Genomic DNA, 18333 nt, shown 5'->3' on the forward strand with positions numbered 1-18333 from the left:
AGGGAGCCTGGATGGAGCTGAAGGCAGGTGGCCAAGGAAGGATCATGCAGAGCCACCTGCTTTTTGGAGCCCAGCAGTGCCTCCTTGCTGGGCACCAGTGAAGCTGTGGCCAGCAAACACCCTCCTGGAGCAGAGAGAGAGGATGGGTGTCAACCTGGTGAGGAGAAAAGGCAGTAGGGAGGGAGCCTTTCAACAACAACCTGGGGGTCTGGGTTGTGCAGCTGGGAGTCATTGAGAGGGGGTTGGTTTGGTATTTCGATTTAAAAAAACAAACAAACAAAAAACCAGAGGACACCCCATGCTGGTGATGTGGGCTCCTCTCAGCTGTGGCATGGGCAGGATCACGTCTGATGGACAGGGCACGACAGAGAGCTGGGTGTGCTCAGGAAAGCTCTGTGGTGGTGCAGGACTCAGCCCTGTATTTATGAGACAATACAATGTATGTATTTATCTCTCACAATTGAGACCTCCAGTCAGAGAGGGCCAGAGACTTGCCTTTCCCTGTGCAGATCTGGGAGGCTTGTGCAGGCTTAGCTTGTAGAGTGGCTGCTCCTCTCAGAGCCACGCTGATGCTGCGGTACCCAGCCATGGTTCCCCTTTTCCTCAGCTTCGACTAAAAGGGGGAATAAACCAAGAAAAAGGAGCTGCTTGCCTGCACCCACCAAACCCCTGCAAGCACACCCACTGCATCCAGCAAAGCACTGCCTTGTGTATGGCCTTTGCTTCCCACTGCAGTCACATCTGACCCTTATTACTTCTGCAAGGTAGAACAAGGCAGGAAAAATGGCTGTGCAGTGAGTTTCTTCATGCGCCAGGATTTATTAAGAACAATAGGGGAAATCAATCCATCTATGTAGAATACATCGCAGGCTGCAATGGGATAAAGCATTTATTCCGCTCTTGAAGGGTAGAGCTATAACTCATGGGAGTTAGTGCTCTGGAGTCCCTTCCCTTCATGTGTGCAAAGAAATGCTTTAGCCCATGGCAACCTACCAGCTATTGAATTTGTGTGGAGAATCTGCCGTCCTTCCCCTCTGCCGGCCCCTTTTTGGAAGGCGAGTCACTCATTAAAACACACCTCTGGAAAAATGAAGGGGCTGTCGGTTCGAAGGCATCTCTACATCTCAGTTTTACTTGAAACAGAAAGGGTATAGAATTGTCTCAGTGATGTAAAAGCAACCTCCCACCGATTCTGAACGGGCAGACTGTGCTTAAACCAACGTAGGATTTGCTGCAACTTTCTGCTGATGCCCAAAGACCAGGCTCTGCAATTACAGTGGAGAGGGATGGGTTGGGGTGTTGTGACAAGGCAAGATGCTGTGCAGGGAGATGTGTATTGTGCAGCTGAACACCTTCACTGCTGACTAGATAGATGTGTGTGTATATATATAAGTACTCCCTGTGCCCAGCTCTCTACTCGTGGTAGAAGGCATGCAGTGCAAAGACTGGAGCAGTAGTTAGCAGGGGCAAAAGGTGACTGGGATTTGTTATAATCTTTCTGGGTGTGAGAGAGTGTGAAGGTGGAGGGGGCAGGGTGGGTGGCATTAATAGTGAAATGGTATTTTCACTAAGCCTATTTTCACTGGGTCTAATCTATGTTGTGGGAAGAGGATCTCTTCAATAGGGCAGACCCAGCGAGCTGGGGTCTGGGCAGCTGAGGAGTATGGGCAGGGGAAGCGTGGCAATTGGGCAGACACGTCAGACGGCCTTCCTCAGCAGAGATGACTTGGTAGGTTGCGTGCTGCTGGGCAGATGGGGTTAATTCTTACACCCAAATCAAAAGGCAACTGAGGGGGGAATGTTTTATTAATGAAAGCAACCCTTTGTGAGTATTCCTCCTGAGGCACGTTCCCTCCACCCGCTGCCTTCCCCCCTGGCTGCTGTCTGGCCCCACGTCTTGCTCAGTACCTGCTCAGCTGCCACTCACCCACCGATAGGTTTCATCAAGACACGTCTCCATATGTGTCTGAGTCTGGAACCTGGGTATGTAGGATGGGAGGAGGAGGAGGGATAGGTCCTTGGCCATGCTGTAGACAGGGGTGTGCCACAGGCAGGCGGAGCTTGGGCTGTCACAAGTTGCATGTCAGCTCATCGTCTTCTGCAATGGTGCTGCAGGAGTCACCTCTTGTTGGTACCAAAGAGCGAAAGAACCAGAGTGTTTCTCTGGTAAAAGGTAAAAGAGAAGGTTGAAAGCGTGTACTTCAGTGGGCTGGGGATTAAGGGGACAGTGAAGCAGGAAACTGGCTTGGGGAGGTTGGAAGTGCCTTACCCACCATCCATCCCCTTTCCCATCCCACTGCCCTGCTGCCTGCCAAGCAATGGGCTCAAGAGAGGAGCAGCCAGTTTCTGTGCCCCAGAAAACAGCCTCTCCTGGTCTTTCTTACCCTGCTGTCTCCCTATGCCCATGTCCCTGGGGGCCCTGGACAGCTTGTTCTGCCTAAGGACAGGGCCATGGGAGTAGCAAGGGCTGTGTGTGGAGATTTTTTCTGTTGCTTTGTTAAAAATAAAACAAAAGCTGGTTTATGACAATTGATTCAGGAGAAAGAGGAAGTGGAGCTCAATTCCCAGAGCACCTTTTAGCAAGGCTCTGCATGCGCGCGTGTGTGTCGTACGTGTGTCAGAACTGAGCACCCACGGAAGGCCGGGTCGGGAAACCTCACATGGAAGCGGGGAAAAGACCCCAGTGCATGGCTGCTTCCCTGAGGGAACCCCCGCAGGGCTAATGTTTGATCTGAGGCTCAGTTGTACTCCTCTGAAACCTTGGGATGTCAGGAGCTCGAAGGGAGCCTGGGATGGAAGAGGATGCTATTTGCATTTTCCTATGAATGCATCTATTTGTATAAATCTGGTGTCTCTGTGCATGCGCACACTCCCCTACGCATGCATTTGTTTGAAGAGCAACACGCTGTCCCCATGGTGTTCTCCGCTCAGGGCCAGAACTGGTTAGTCTGAAATTCAGACTCTTCCTGGAGGAGCTGCAACTCCCCTCCCCGCTTCAAATCTAGTGATGGCTACGGACACAGGAGTCCCGAGATGGTTCACCATGCGATAGTACAGTTTCATTGTGGGGAATGAAGGCTCCCCCTTTCAAATTTGCACAGACATCAAAAGAATCTGGAAGGTTCAAACAGATCACAACGTAATCAAAATGCCAAGCCACCGTCTGCTTCTGCCTTTGGGTTGACAAGCAGGATTAGCACCCAAGGGAAGCAGGGTGTAATAGTGTTTCACGGGCACTGTGAACAGCCCAGAAGTGTGCGGAGTACAGAAAGGTTAGCCGAAGGGCAGGTCTAGCTACAGACGTACAGTTGGGGGGTGGATTTTAAAGCAAGGAGCCGTACGTGTACAACCTCCGTGGATATTTACTTTAGCAGAAAGCAGGACTCTCCTGTATACCAGTTATGTCACACTGGAAGGAGTTTAAACTGGAGAAAGCCAGCTTGAGAGTGGAGATATGAACCAGCGTGGCGAGGAGCAGCAGCAGTTGACCTATAGTGCTGTCATTATAATGGTGTGGTTTGCCATGTAGACAACCCTGGAGCGGAGCAGCTAGCCTGCCATCCCTTATGTTTCACTGTCTAACTGAGATGTATAACACGGCCCTGCCTGCGTGCAGTTGCAATCACCTTCTGGTTCTCTGCAGAGAATTGGAGCAGATGCCGAATTTTCAACCTGTGTCATGTGCCTATCACACTATGTGAAATAGCCCCGTCATGGCTAAAGACATGTGAAATGCTTCCCAAATACTGCTTTAACGTCAGTAATTGCTGGTCCTGTCCTGAAGACAGCCTGAGATCAGGGATATGAGGGTTCCTTGATTGGTATTTGGTGTTGCTCATTTGGAGAACTCAGCAATGCTGATGCGTCCACTGCAAAGCTCCTATGGAGTGGGAAATGTAGCTGTAGCTTTGTCTGTGCTCTCTGGTAACTGTGCCTTCTCCTTTTATAACTGACCTTGTTTTAAATTTGTGTTACATTAAGGTTTAGGAAGCTCACTTCTTCTTTAATGGTATCTCTGCAGTTTTGCTTTAGGATTTATTTTGTTTTGGCCAGGAGAAAGGCAGAATTTGCTCATAACTCACTCTCAGAATGCTGGACAGGTGACATCTTGCCTTGTAGCTCTCAGACTGCTGCATCTGTCCAGGCCTTTTCTTCCAGGGCCAGTCCAGTGCCCAGGACTCACAGGACACACTGAGGTAGGGAGCTGTGCCCTGACAATGGCTGCCCGTGTGGGGATAACGCCATTCCTGTCCAAGGGGAAGGCCATGGAAAGGGCACAGCCGCCTCCATGGCCATGAGCAGGGCGCAGACAATATGTGCTGCCTGGTGAAGGAGAAGCGTATCAAGACTGTTCCAGGCAGGAGGGCTGGGGAAGAAGCTGAGGGAGTGCTGCATGCCCAGCGCCTTGGCACATGAGTGGGGTCCGGGCTAAGATGGCCGCTCGCCAGCACACTCTGGCCCACCATGGCAACTCCCTCTCTCCTGGGGCCCCCGTTTCCCGGCTGCCGCTGCTCCCGGGTGCCCACCGCCTCAGGGCTGGTGGAAGGGAGCCTGCCGGGACAGGCCAGCTGCGGGCCTGAGGCAGTGTGGGCCCTGGCGGCCATTTTGCGGGAGGCGAGCGCCGCCTGTAAGATGGCCGCATGGGCATGAGGTGGGGTGCAGCGCTGCCTTGTCCTCGCCACGCTGCCTCCCTCACGCCGTCCTCTCCTTATCTTGCTAATTACCGATGAAGGCAGAACAATAACGGGAGCTGGCATGCCCCAGTTCTTTCTCTGCCACCTCCTTCCTCGGGCGGAAAATCTGCGCGCACACCTCCCCCCCCCGCCTGCCAGCCCCTCTGTGATATTAACTGAATTAACATACTTCCTAATTTGCCCTGTGTTTTCCCTGTGCTGGCTCCCAGCCGCCTCGTCATGGCTTCTCCAACTGGTGGAGAAGAAGCGAGCACGTTCATCCCCTCCGCTTGTTTGGTTATATGCGAAAAATCCTTAATGACATCTAAAAGGGGTGGTGGGACAATAGCTCACGCGGGGTTTGGCAGGAGACGTGCGATATTTACCCTGCCAGACCATCCTCACTGCCGCTTTGCCGAGGGATTACGACGGCCGCCGTCCCCGCGTTCCTCCATTTATTTATTTTGCCGGTGGCGGGGGGGACGCGTTGGCACGCGGCTGCTTTGTGCGCCTTGCTTCACCTATGAAAAGGACACATTAAGGTGTTGCCATAAACCCCCGGATGACAAAGAAAGTGCCTTTCTCTTCGGCTCGTAGGCAACAATGACAGAAGCCTTTAAAACCATGATTTCCCCCCCCCCCCAAACGATTGCAGAAGGCTTCCCCCTAAAAGGAACTTAAATACATATCATTAATTCTAAAGCACTGAGCTCCTGCTAACTATGCCATGCTTTTTGTTTCTGATAGTATTTGTCCGTTGCAGAGAGCAAGCCAAGGATGCGGAGCCTCCCCCACCCTCCTCCCTTTGTTTAAGTGACAAAATGTTTCTATGTTCTTGTTTAGAAAATAAACCTTTGTGGGTTTTTCAGCTTTTAGTTTTATTTTTTTTCCATTTATCCTGGTGTGAAATTCAAACTCCCCTTCTTCCCATATCTTGGGAATCCATGTTCCTCATGATCAATTTTCCCTCCTTTATCTAAAAATACAACATTATTTTATAGCATTACTCTGAAAACGCAACAGTAATATTTTGAATTTGAGTATTTGGAGCTTCAGGATATTGCAATATTTTTTTTTACAAGCGATGAATGAAATGCAATGATTTAAGTGTGTAATGCACAATACAGATGCCATGCATTGTAAATACATTTCAGGGGCATAAAATCCAACACAGAGAGCCAGTGTTCCACAAAAGCCGGGAGTCCAAAAATAACTGTAAAAATGAATTGTCTGTCGGGACGAATCTCTCAGATCCGAGCCCATATTTGCAGGGTTACAATATACAACTGGCTTACTTATTGGCATAAATATCTCATTTTAAAATGCCAATGATAAACTGAAAAAGAGGTGAAGGAGATATTTGACTGATTACTGGATGCCATGGATTCCCTGCGTTTAATTTCATACTTACATGCTATTTACTTATCCCATGTTTATGGGTATGCGCTTTAGCTTCATATAAATCTCTCCTGTCTGCCTGTCTCGCTGCGTTCTTTTCTCTTCTGCCATCCCATCTGCTTCTCATGGTCCTTCTCCTGAAACCACATCACAGGATCTGATGGGGATAATGGGAATCCGCCTCTGGTCTCTATCATAAACATGCCAACGTGGGCTATTGTGTCAGGAGCCGGCGGTCACCAGATGGTGCTTGGTTGCCCAGGGTCTGTGTCGCTGGGTTTGGTCTCTTGATAAACCAACAGCTTCTTTAGCATTGTGTTTTCCCCCAAGATCTACCTATCCTGCCTGAGGAAGTTGTGAGGACCTTGGGTAATGCACCCCAAAGGATGAAATCCTTCTGGGTGTGTTGAGCGTTTTGCAGCCTCAGCCATGCAGCTGTGAGCTGCCCTTGCAGAGCTGAGGTTTGTTAATCCCTGTGCTCAGCTGCGTTCACCCTGTCTGCATTCCTGGGAAGGAAAACGAGTGTAGTAGTTAGGACTGAATGCTGTCTCCATGTGAAAAGTGGTCCATGTCGAGTTGAGCAGACATCTTGCTATCTTTATGTATTGGTCTTGGGAAGACAGGGCAGGGATATCTCTGCGGTGCAGACAAAATCAAGCTATCTCCTCTTGCCTAGGCTCCCAGACAACTCTTGAGTGTCTGCAAAAGGACTGGCTTGTGAATGTATCATTGAGAGATGGAGATGTTACAGACAGGGACTGAGGTATGGGGCTTTTCCCTGTGAAAAAATGTCCTCCAGCTAGGAGAGACCCAGGGACAAATCCTGCTCTTCATTCGGTGCCTGTATGTCTTCAGGAGGTCCTGGACATTGTTGTGCATGTGAGCTGCAGAGGGGGGATTAATGCAGAAATAAAGATTGAAGATAAAAACAGTGAGAGCAATGGCTCTTCCCGAATGCAGACAGATGGAGAGAGCCTGGCATAATTACATTTAGCAAAGGGCCGCCATGAATGAAACCAATTAAAGGAGAAGCAATGCTCGTATGAGAGAGCGAGGGAGAGAGGAAAGCAACCACCTCTTCTTGGGCATCCACCTTCCATGGGGGGTGAGTCCTGCGCAGTCCCCAAGTCATGGGTGAGGTTGTGCATGCACCTGCCTCCTGGCTTAGGGGGACTTTGCTTATCTGCCAGGGCGAAAAAAGAAGGAAATAGGAAGCATCGGGTGCTGGCAGGGCCGGCGCGGAGCTGGCTTGCAGCCAGCCCCAGCCTCGCCATCTCCATTGTCTCATGGCTTTAATGCATGCCTAGAAATCCAGTATTTAGGATTCAGGTTACCGTTGTAAAGCAGAAAGGTCGTGATCAGCACTGCTTGGCATGGATTCCTCCGGCAGCTCTTTTGCCTGCGTGCCCCATGTTGGGATGGTGTTGGCAGAAGGCCTGGGACTCGGAGGCTGCAAGGAGCACGTCTTTTCTGTCTCTGGCATGGTGTGCACCTTGCAAGGGATGTTGCTGGCTTTGGGATTTAGGGAGGGCAGCGGGAGGTGTCCAGAAAGCCACACAAAGGAAAGGTTTGAATTTCCTGGGCAGCCAAAGCTGAGCATGTCTTGCTGACAAGCTTGGCATAAAATCTAGCAGGGCAGGATCAATGTGTCTCTTCCTTTGGCTCTCACTTGGTGGGAGCTTCAAGAGTACTTGCTGCTGGTGGCCAAGGCTAGGAGAGGCTTTTGGGACTGTTCCTCCTGATTTCATTTGTAGTTCCAGAAATGGCTGTTTTCCAGCTTGCTTTCCTTCTTCTACTATTCTACTCTCAAGGGGAGGTGCCTTTTGGGTAGAAGAGCAGCTGGCAAGGCTGGACTGGAATAATTCACAGGAGTTTTAGTACAAAGCTTGGGATTTGGGGTGTCTGTAGCAAACCCACAGCAAGTGTAATCAAGGACTGTTTAAAAGTCTCAGTTCTCGCTTAAAAGTAATAGAATTATGCTAACAAGAAATGTATTTAGGGACATCGCAAGGGAAACTCTGGAAACAAGTCAAAGACCTTGTAGGGCTTAGTCATTACCAGTCTGAAAAGAAATCCCTCCATATAGTTGGCTTTTTTGGAATGAGGCTTAACAATTTTGGGGATTGAGACTCAAAGCTCAAGGCTGACAGTCCAGGATGCTGCATAACACTGAACAGGGAGTGAAAGAGAGTCTGACAATTCAAAAGTGTCATGGATCACACTGGGTTGAATAGTGGCTGGCTTGGGTCTCAGGAGAGATCCCAGCCACTGTTGTATGGCCCAGGGCACAGAGAAACTTGGACACAGAGGTCTGTGGTCTGGAAGGTAATAACTGATGTTGTTGGTCCCTGGCACCCTATTCTGTAAGAGACCAAGTGAGGGATGCACATCTGTGTATATGCTTCTGGAGGCAGTGGGGACAAAGCTGTGCAGTCGCTGTTGTGCCTGTGGACATGTATCCTCTGTCTCATTCTGGGAACAGCTTGAAAAACAGTATTTGACTTCCACACAGCCAGTACTCAGAATAAAAATGCCTTTTAAAATTTATTTGGTCCTTGCTTTAACTGAGAGGTCACGTACTGTGTGCAGCACTGTGGAAGACTGCTTAAGAGCCAGAGGAGGAGATGCTGTCTCTGTGGTGTCCTCATGGGACCGTGCAGGATCTCCCCAGGCTGCAGCAGACATGTCCCACGTTGCCACTTGGACCAGTGTCTCAAGGGAATGTGCTCCTTCAGTCCATTTGTGATACATTTCGTAGGCATTGCCCTGGTCCCAGTGGCCGCTTGTCTGAATGTGCTAGTACCAGTGTGAGTTTAAATATGTCTTATGCAGAAGTACTGGAGCTCTCTGAAATGAAGGGCAAACTGCATGCACGAGTCTGGACTTGTACAAGCATTTCAAGCAGTTGTGGTCCTGCACCATGCCCAGACTGGGCTTCCTCATGGCCTGGCACTGAGAAGCAGAGTAGAAATGGAAGGCTCATGAGTGGGTGTGAGCCTGGGACTCATCTGACTCATTTTGCTTGCCATCAGGTGGATGGGTGATGTGTCAGAGCAAGCTGAGAGCTTGGGGAGGAAATAAATAAGTAGTTCACATAGATAAGTGCTGGCTGGGGAGCCCATCAGGGGCCTGATCCCTTGCAAAGGGAAGATCTTTCCTGCAGCTCATTGCATTTCTGTAGGCTCTGACTGACTTCTGCCTCCTTGCCTCCTTCCCATCCCCAAATGCCAGAGGTTAAAGGAGTGCCTGCTACTGCTGCAAGTGCTTGAGGATGTGGTAGGAAATGGCTGGTCTTTGCTACCTAATCAGCAGCATGACTGAGTGCTGAGAAACAAAGGCTCTGGTTTCTACATTCTCTTCATCCTTCTTCCGTTCCTTCCTAAGCCCTAGAAGAAGCTGCTCTACTGATACCACAGGATGTTTCCATAGATTCCTCTGAGGGTGTATGGATGTGGAGGGAACTGCCTTACTGTGTGCACTGGGATGAGGATGGTGATGAAGTGCTTTATTCCGCCTTGGATCAAGCACTCCTAGGGGAGGCATGACTGGAGGAACATCTCCTCTTCTCGGGCTATTCCCGGTTGCAGCTGTCTTGAAGCCCTGCAAAGTGCCCTTGTGCCTCCTTTGGGGAAGAGCTGCCTGTGTTGACCCATTTGAACATGGAGCAAGCGGAAACAGCCACAAATGCCTGCTGTAAGCTTTGTTTGCTCCATGCTCCAAAGGCAGCACCTGACCACCAGGGTCAGCCTGGGATTGCTTGTACCAGTGCTCAGCAGGGCCAGTGCACTTGGCTGAGGGGCTGGGAGCTGCAAGAACTCTGCCGAGGAGGGATTCTCTGCATCGTGGGGAACGTTCACATTTGTGTCCTCTGATCAGACCCACTCAGTTAGAGTCATAGTGGCAGACAGGGACACAGGGTGTTTGAACCGCGTGCTGTGCTCCTGAGGGACTTGCTTTATGGCTGTGCAGAATTAGTCTGTGTTTTCTAGGCCACCTTTGAAAATGGCTGAAAATTTACTTTCCATAGCCTAAAAACTGAGCTTTGTGTTTGACTCCTTAAATGAAAGGCAGGGACTAGAAATCTCCTGTGACTCGAGACCCTAGACAAGCTATGAATGGCTCAGTTAGGGTGGAAATGGGCTTTGCAGTTTGCTTTGAGCACAGTGAAGTTTTGCTGCTGTTGTTCCCCCAGTTTGGGCACAAGAGCCGTGTTGAGGAGCATCCCAGCTCCTCTCTGCTACCCGAAGTTGCTAGGACAGAAACATGTCCTTTGACAGGGCTGTCTGGTTTGGGAAGGACGACTGGACTGGCACTTCTTTGGTGCTGTGCCTTCATGGCTGTGCTTGGAAAGGGTGTGTGGGCACAAGGTGACCAAGCCCAGAGAGAAGGGACGTCTCTGGTGACGACCACTCATGTTGCCATGCAGCCCTGAGGAGCAGGAGGCTGTGTGTCAGCCCGATGGAAGCTCTCTGCAGGTCCTCCTGCCCGAGGAGCTGGCAGTGACACATTTCTGACACAAACTGAGAGGAGATGCCGGCGTGAGATCCCGGTCATGTCATCTGGGATCAGGTACCAAACCCAGCCATGGCTGCAAGCAGTGAAGGAAGCAGCTGCCCCAAGCGATGGTGAACATGATCCAGAGCTAATCCCGAGGTGTCTGCTCCCTGTGTGTGCCTGTGGCAAGGTGCTATCCTCGAGGTCTCCCAGCCCCACACACCGTGACTGCTCCCAGGGCTCTGGCTCTGTATAGGGATGCTGTGGATGCCAGAGGGATGCTGTGGATGCCAGAGGGATGCCGGCTGAGGATGTGACGGGTTCGCACTGGGCTCGCATTAGATGACGGGTGCTGGCTCCACAGGGTGCAGGCACAAACATCTCAGGGGGATTTGCTTTCCTGCAGAGCCTGCTGCTCTCACAGGAAGATGGAAGAATTCTGGTCCTAAAGGGATGAATGCTGCCTGCACTTTGAAGGCAGACATCCCAGGAACCATAGGGAAAAAAAGACACCTACTGATTTTTTTCTTTTTTTTTATTTCTCCCTGTTTCTGTCTACCTATCAGCCTGTCAGCCAGCTAGATGCTAATCCACAGCAGCAGCAGCACAAATAAAGCTAGACTAGAGGGATGCTAATTTATGCCTGGATTTCATGCTTTGTTTTACTTCTCCACTTTATTGGACAGAGTAGGCTTTGTGAGTGACGTAAAATGTTGCGTGTGCTCTCCCCATGGCAGGTTACTGCACATGCAGCAGGAGAAGTTCATTTCTCCGTAGCCCCTGCAGCCTTGCACATGCCTTTCTCTGCCTCCCCTGAGTCATTTGGGGGGGTTGTTCCTGATAAACCTCCATCAGATAAGGGCTCGCTCTAAGTTTTGTTGCCCTGTATGTGAAAGCCAGGGATGTGTTTTCAGTCTCATTGTGTCTTCTCTGATGGTGCCAGCATTTATGCATCTAAACTGTAATTTTTTACGCTCTTGCTGGGTAACCAGACTACAGCCTCTGCAATTTGCATGAATAAATGTCATGTAAAATCATCCATTCATGGGTAGTGGCCAGCTGAAAAGTTATGTTGGGAGGCAATCTGTTCTGAGTGATCTGTTTAATGAGATATTGAGATTTACGCCTCTCAGTGTCTGAGGAGAAAAGCATGTATAGATTTAAGGTCACAGCCCTGAGGTGACCTTACCTGTGTGGTGCAAGTAGGTGAGTTTTATTACTTGTCGCTTATGAAACTGAGATTGTTAAACAGTTTCATAATCTCTGGTGAGCAAAAGCCTTTGAAATGCACTGTCTTAGAATAAAGGAAAATTTAAAGAATTGTCAAATAGGTTTTAATAACAGAGGGTCTTTCAGGGTTTCTTGCAAGGGTCTTGTATGGGATCCACACAAGGACTGTAAGGATATGGGAAAGGAAGGATCAGCTGTCAGAGGCAGGGAATGGATGTGTTGAAGGACTGATGAGGTCTTCAGCTCTTATTAGAGGCAAAGGGGAAGAGATGCCCACATACCTTTGAGTTTTTGTGCTTACCAGGCTGGTACTGACTCTTCCCTGCAGCCAAAGCTCCATGAGCAGAGCAGCAAATCACTGGTGAAGGAAAGAACAGCCGAGATGGAGCTAAAGGGGTCTTTGAAATGGCCACATTGACAGGGATCTATGAATTCCTTTACTTTTTCAATCAATTTTTCCACAACTCCTGCTGACCTCTGCAGAGCAAGTTGGGGGGATGAGCCCGTAGGTGGGTCTTGTACTGAGGTCTGTCCTCAGCTTCACCAAGTTAAATCCTAAGTGATGATTTAATTGCATTCAGTAAAAGCTGCCCAAATTTACAGCATGGAAATGAGAGCAAAATCGCAAGTGTCCTTGTTTCCCTTTACCACCAAATAGCTTTTCTCAGCCTTGACTCCTGCAAGCTGATCTCTGTAGGGTTTTATTTCATTCGCTGTCTTCATTGCCCTATTAAAACAACAGCTCTGTCCCCGAGTCCCTGCGTGTCACTGTGTGTCGAGTGCTTATCCCTGTGTATTGGGGCACAGGAATGTGGCAGTAAAACCGCTCACAACCACTTGTTTGGATAAAAAGCTCAGATTTGCTTACTTGGCAGTAGTTTCCCTTTTTTAAAGCAGAAATGTTTGCACAGGTGACTTGTTTTGTTGCAGCGGTTGTGGGAAAGAAATGTTTTGCCTCATGCATGTTCTCGAGTTTCTGTGTGACATTTTGCCCTGCCTTGTTTATAGCAATGTCCAGGAATCTCTTAGCTTTCCTCTTATGGAAAGCAAACAAAGGTCTAGGGGGTGGATCTGGCTGCAGGAGCAATGTTGGAGGAGCTGGGCTAGCTCTGCCCACCACAGCAGGGCTCATGTGGGTTTGCATCACAGCTTTTCTCTTCTCTGACTAAGCTGATGGACAGGAATAGTTTTGTACTCTTAAGGTGCATCTGTTTGTGTAGGAGGATGTGGGATTGTGGCATTTGTCTTTGCAGCTTTCTCTGGGCTCCTCAATCAGGCTATCTTTGGGCTGATATCTGCTCAGATGGGAGGGAACCTCTCGGCAGCATCACATCTTGCATGGCGCAGGTCCTCACGTGCAAACGCCGCAGGTTTACAGAGGTATCTGGCTTTGTGCGGGTCTCAGAGCCAGCCTCTTTGAGGTCTCTTTGTTTTGTCTCCCTCTGGGTATCTTGTGCGGATGCATTTGCATATATGGAAAACGTTGTCATCATCTTCTCCCCCTCCCCAGCTCCCGTTCCCTTTGCCCTGCTGGCTCATGGGCATTTCCAGCTGAACAGATCTGCCAAGGCCAGCCAAGCGCGGTGGGCTGGGGGCTCACATTCCCCGTCTGTACCTTTGCAATTTCCTTCCCCAGGCGTGGCTGGGGGTGGTCAAGGCATTGGGGCATTTTTTTCCTGTTTTTTTTTTTCTCCTGGTATTTAATAACTCGCAATAGGCAGACAGTGGGGTCCTGAAGGTAGTTGGGTTCATCCCCTGAGCCCCCAGCCCCGACACCCTGCTGCTCCCTCCCTTTCTTCTCACACTGTATCATGTCTGGCAGCAGCACCAAAGAGAGCAGTCCAAACCATGCAGTGAGGTTGCTCGCTTGCTCTAAATCCACGAGGCCAGGTTTATACACTTTTTGTTCCTGCCTGGAAAGCCTTGGAGTGGTTATACCAATAAATCCCTTGCTCCTCCATGAAGATGTCCTTCCCAGGACATTTTAAGTCCCTAATCCTCTCCAAGACATCTCTGGCTCTGTCTTCTCTTCTCTAACCTGTACTTGCCCCCCTGCTGCCAAAGGCTTGAATGCCCTGAGGCTTCATCCCTCCAGTCTGCCATCTCTCCATGCACCTCTGTGCAGCCCTGCTCCTGCTCCCGCTCCACTGTCCCGACTTCCCGCTGCCCGCCACGCACCGGGGACAAGCTGGGCCATTGGAGCGGCCAGGGGCGGAAGAAGGGGGTGGAGGAGAGACGGGGCAGCTGCGAGGCTTGTGTTAGTAAACACTTCCTTGGGTTCACATTTTAATTCCTTACCCCCCTTCCACATCTTCTCCCCCATCCTTTCCCTTTTCTATATGCTCACACAATGAGACCATTGTCAAGGGGTGATTTGAATGAGGGGTCTCCGGGCATGTTCCCAGCATTGTCAAACAGAGTGGGAAAAAAACCACAACTCCAGCCTAGCCAGGAGGACCAGACCAGACTGAGACAGATGCCTAAATTAGTGACAAAGCCTTTTGAATGTCCCCCCTAGACAAGGGTTGCCTTGTGCATGCGTGCGTGTGTGTGTGCATGCTCGTGGGTGTGTATTTGTGGCTGGGTGGCAGCTTGCATGTCTCCCCATGTTAATTAGTTTTGCATGCATGTCTGATAAGGTGCCAATGAATATATTTGTACTCCTTCCATTGGCGAAAGCTGTCTCAGCGGCGGGGGAGATGCAGGGTGGTGGGGGTGTGCTGAGTGCAGCCTGGCAGCCCGGGGTAATTGAGCTGTGTGGAGCTGGGAGAAGAAGGGGTGAGGGTTGCATCAGCAGAGCTGGGCTTCCCAGCCATGAGATCTGCTGCTTTCCTTGCAAATCATGGAGAGTTTAAAAGAGAACTGAGCCTTTTTTTGGTTCACTAGCTCTTTCTCTTCATCCTGCCTGATTGTCTGGTTGAGGGTCTGTAGGCTCTTTCTTCTCCTCTGCCCTGGGTGTCTGTCTCTCAAGTCCCTTAAAAGGTGTTTATTTCCAATGGATTTATATCCATCTTTGTATACACACATACACATGCGATCACTCACACAAAGCCACAGCAACAAAACCCTTGCCTGCTTCTCCAGAAAGGGAGTCAAATCTGCTACCAGTTACAAAATATGGGGGGGAAGTGAAGCGTGTGGGTACCAGGGGTGGAGCAGTGGAAACAGGCAAATGGAAATGCAGAACAGGAGTTGGAGAGACAGAGATAACGTGTGCTATAAAGGATTTATCAACATTTGCTCAGGATAGAGTTATTAATTACCAATGCAGAGAAAAGTCTTTCTACATCCCCAGCGTATGGACCAGCACATAATGTCATTCCTAGAGTCTGTTATCATCCATCCATCCATCCATCCATCCATCTGCATTCTGTAGGTTCACACAAGAATTCATTGTATGAGTAGGGATGTAAACACCAGTTCACATCTAATTAATTTCCTTTCTAAATTAATTTTGCATCCTTTCCCTTAAATCAACAAGACTTAAGAGCCCACATACATTTCTTGAGCAGAATAGGAAAAAACTCATTAATGGGCCAAGATGTCTTTTCTGCCCATGGTCCTGTCTGTGTCTGAGCAGCTGCCAGATGCCAAAAGAGGGAGTTAGATGGCCCAAGGCTGCTCTGAAATCGAGGTCATTTTGGGAAGTTTTGTTGGAGCACAGCTTGCCTACCGTGGAGTTTGGTGGTACCCAGTTTCATCTTGGTTCCTATTTGCTTTGCCTTATATTCCATACTTGGGTCCTGGTGTAGTGAAGGGATGGAGAGCAGGGCTGGCCCTGAAGAGAGCCTGGGTGGGAGATGGCTTGGTCTGATCAGCAGAGCACAGGATTGACTCCTGATGGGATGGCTGGGGAGGAGAAGGAAGGTCCTGATGAACAAGGTAAGGTGGCCATTGGCATCAGCAGGGTTTGGGTTGGGAAGAGCTGACACCCCTTCCCCTACTGGCTTTGCAGCTGCACTGGGCTTTCCTCTGCTAATGAGAGGGAAGCTGGGAGGTGACATGGAGACAATGACAAAGCCACCTGTCTGGAGGAGAGCTGACAAGTCCCCAGCAGAGCATAGTGGGCTGCAGGAGGAGCAGCTCTGCTTTGTGCTCAGAGAAGTCCAGGAACATTGTCAAGGCCAGGCTACACCTCTCCATTGACCTGCACGGGGCATCTCTGAGGGAGCCCGAAGAGCGCCCCAAAATCCTCACTGCCATTCCAGCAGTAGGTACAGCGGGCAGTTCATCACCAATGTGCAAGAAAAAGGGACTCCCATGAAACACAGGTCTTCAGTTGGAGAACAAAGGCAATTTCATGTGACTTATCAGCAGTGCCTAATTGCGCAGGGTGAATAATGAGCAGCCGGGGAGGCAGCACTGCAGTCCCTCCACGGGCTGCAGCCAGTGGCCGTGGCTGGAAGCCCCAAGTCAGTGCCATCAGATCGTGGGCATCCTCAGAGAGGTGCAGCCCCAGCACTCTTCCTCTGTGCCCATCTCAGAGCCGTTTGGACTCCTCCATTGCAAAGTAATTGTGTGATGGATGTAAGAGGGGAACATGCTGTTGGAAAAAGTCACTCTGCAGTTGCTCGGACCTTTCGTTTACGCAGAGGGTAAATGTGTCATCCGTGCCTGACCCAGATGCAAGGTGGCCTTTAATCACAAAGAAGAACCAGGCAAAGGGTTTGCAGTTCCCTCCCTGTCTGGTGCCTCATCCCTGAGCTGAGGGACCCCTTTCAGCTGATCTCCCCCCACTCTGCCCTCCTCTCCTGTTTGCACATTTCTATCTCTCCTTAATTCTACTCCCAAAGTCTGGGCTGGGCTGTGGAAACTGCTTTGTCAGAGCTCCTCACCATGTTGATCTGCCAAAGGGTTTTTTTTCCCTTTCCCTATTGGGATGACTATTCCCACACAAGCAAAGCCTCTTAATGAATCCGTGGCAGCAAAGTAGGTAACGTGCTCGCCCTGCCAAGGCTGCTTGGCACAGCTGGAGTCACGTAATCAGGCTGGGCTGCCAGCCGGGGACAGAGCGGGAAGAGTTAAACTGAGGACAGTGCAGAGACAACTAATCCCCAACAGGAAGAGTAGCAGAGACCTCCCTGTCCTTCATCATCCTCCCCCTCCATTCATGGACTCTTCCTCCCTCTCCACCACATCCTGTTCCTCTCCCACATCCTCCTTTTACTTATTTCTTCTTCCGTCTTTCTCACCCTCCTCTTCTCCATTGCTTTCTCACTCCTCCTCCCTGATTTCCCTCCCACCCCCACCTCCAGCTTGGTCTTCTCTCACATGCTCCGTCATGTCTCCAGAGCTGGTTTTTGAGTGGGACTGAGGGACAGTGTATTTGGACTGCGGTGGAGGTCACAGCTATATGGGGATTGTTTAAAAGAGATTTGCCCACATCCCAGCCCATGTGACCAGCCTCAGCTGCAGGTCTCTCTTTCTTAATCTGGAGATAAGCGTGATTATCCGAGGAAGGGCTGTTCGGAGCTTTGTAACTGTGACAGGGGAGCTTTCAAGTCGCACTTTGCTGGCAGAGCAGCGTTTAAAGCCGGGGAATCAGATTCCAAGCGTGGCTTTGCATCTCTTTTCTGCTGGGAGCATGGTGCAGGGCTGGCAGTGGGGATGGGAGCTTTATTAGGACTTTGCTTATGATGCGGAAAAGGAGTTAGGGGAGGGAAACGGGGGAAAGAGGGAGGTGAAAAAATCCCAATTTGCCATTTCCCCATCAGTGGTGGCGCAGGAGAGGTTGGCACTGATTCAAGGGGACAGGCCAGCCTGAACCCTGGTGTAGAGCAATAAGGTCCATCAACCTGGGGTCTGGCTTATTTTTAGCCTGGAGTCGTGTCTCCTTGTTCTGCGCTACCACGCCTCGCTCTGTTGAATCCCTCACACAAGAGGTCTCTGGGGCCCTGTTTGGAAATGAAATGCTGTTTTAGCAGCTCCCATGGTACAGCTTCCCCGGGAGAGGTGGCAGGGCCAGCTTTGCTGCCCGATAAACACATCGTGCCCCAGCACTGAAGGCAGCCAACTCCCTGTGCCTGTCCAGAGAAATATTTGCTGGAGATGGGCCCTTGTGGGGCATCTCTACAGCCAAGGCAGGAGTGTAGGAACATATAGCAATTGTGTAGTTTAATATCGTATCAGTGTCTTGTGTTGCTGGAGGCCGAAATATGTAACATCTCCTACAAGTGACACTGTCCCCAAAGATTTCTTCAGCTGGGACAGGCATCAAAATAGGGTTTAGTGGAAATGTTCAGCTCTGGAGCAGGCGCTGGTTTGCTTCTATTTGTAGACTAGAAACTCAGAGCAGAGACTTGTAACAGCGCTTCTTTTGATGGAGATGGGTCAAGGAGAAAGGAACCTGGATGCATGCCAAGGGCGGGAATCTGGGGCAAGGTTGAATCAGGACGAAGTGCCAGCGCTTTGGACCGTCACTTGGGCAGGACTCATTGTTCTTGCCGTATCCTCCTTGGAAACGGTTCAGCTTCCAGCACAGCAGCTGAAGCCAGCCTGATCCAAAGGACATTCTCAATCCCATCTGCTCCCCCCACAG

The 18333-nt window shown here is 50.2% G+C and overlaps 1 long non-coding RNA gene across 4 annotated transcripts in view; it reads left to right on the plus strand.

Annotated features, from left to right (window-relative positions):
* LOC116792722 overlaps positions 1 to 18333 on the plus strand; it is a 43913-nt gene that overhangs the window by 18601 nt on the left and 6979 nt on the right. The window lies entirely within an intron of this gene.

Source organism: Chiroxiphia lanceolata, chromosome 12 (genome assembly GCF_009829145.1).
Source record: "Chiroxiphia lanceolata isolate bChiLan1 chromosome 12, bChiLan1.pri, whole genome shotgun sequence".
Classification (NCBI taxonomy): domain Eukaryota; kingdom Metazoa; phylum Chordata; class Aves; order Passeriformes; family Pipridae; genus Chiroxiphia; species Chiroxiphia lanceolata.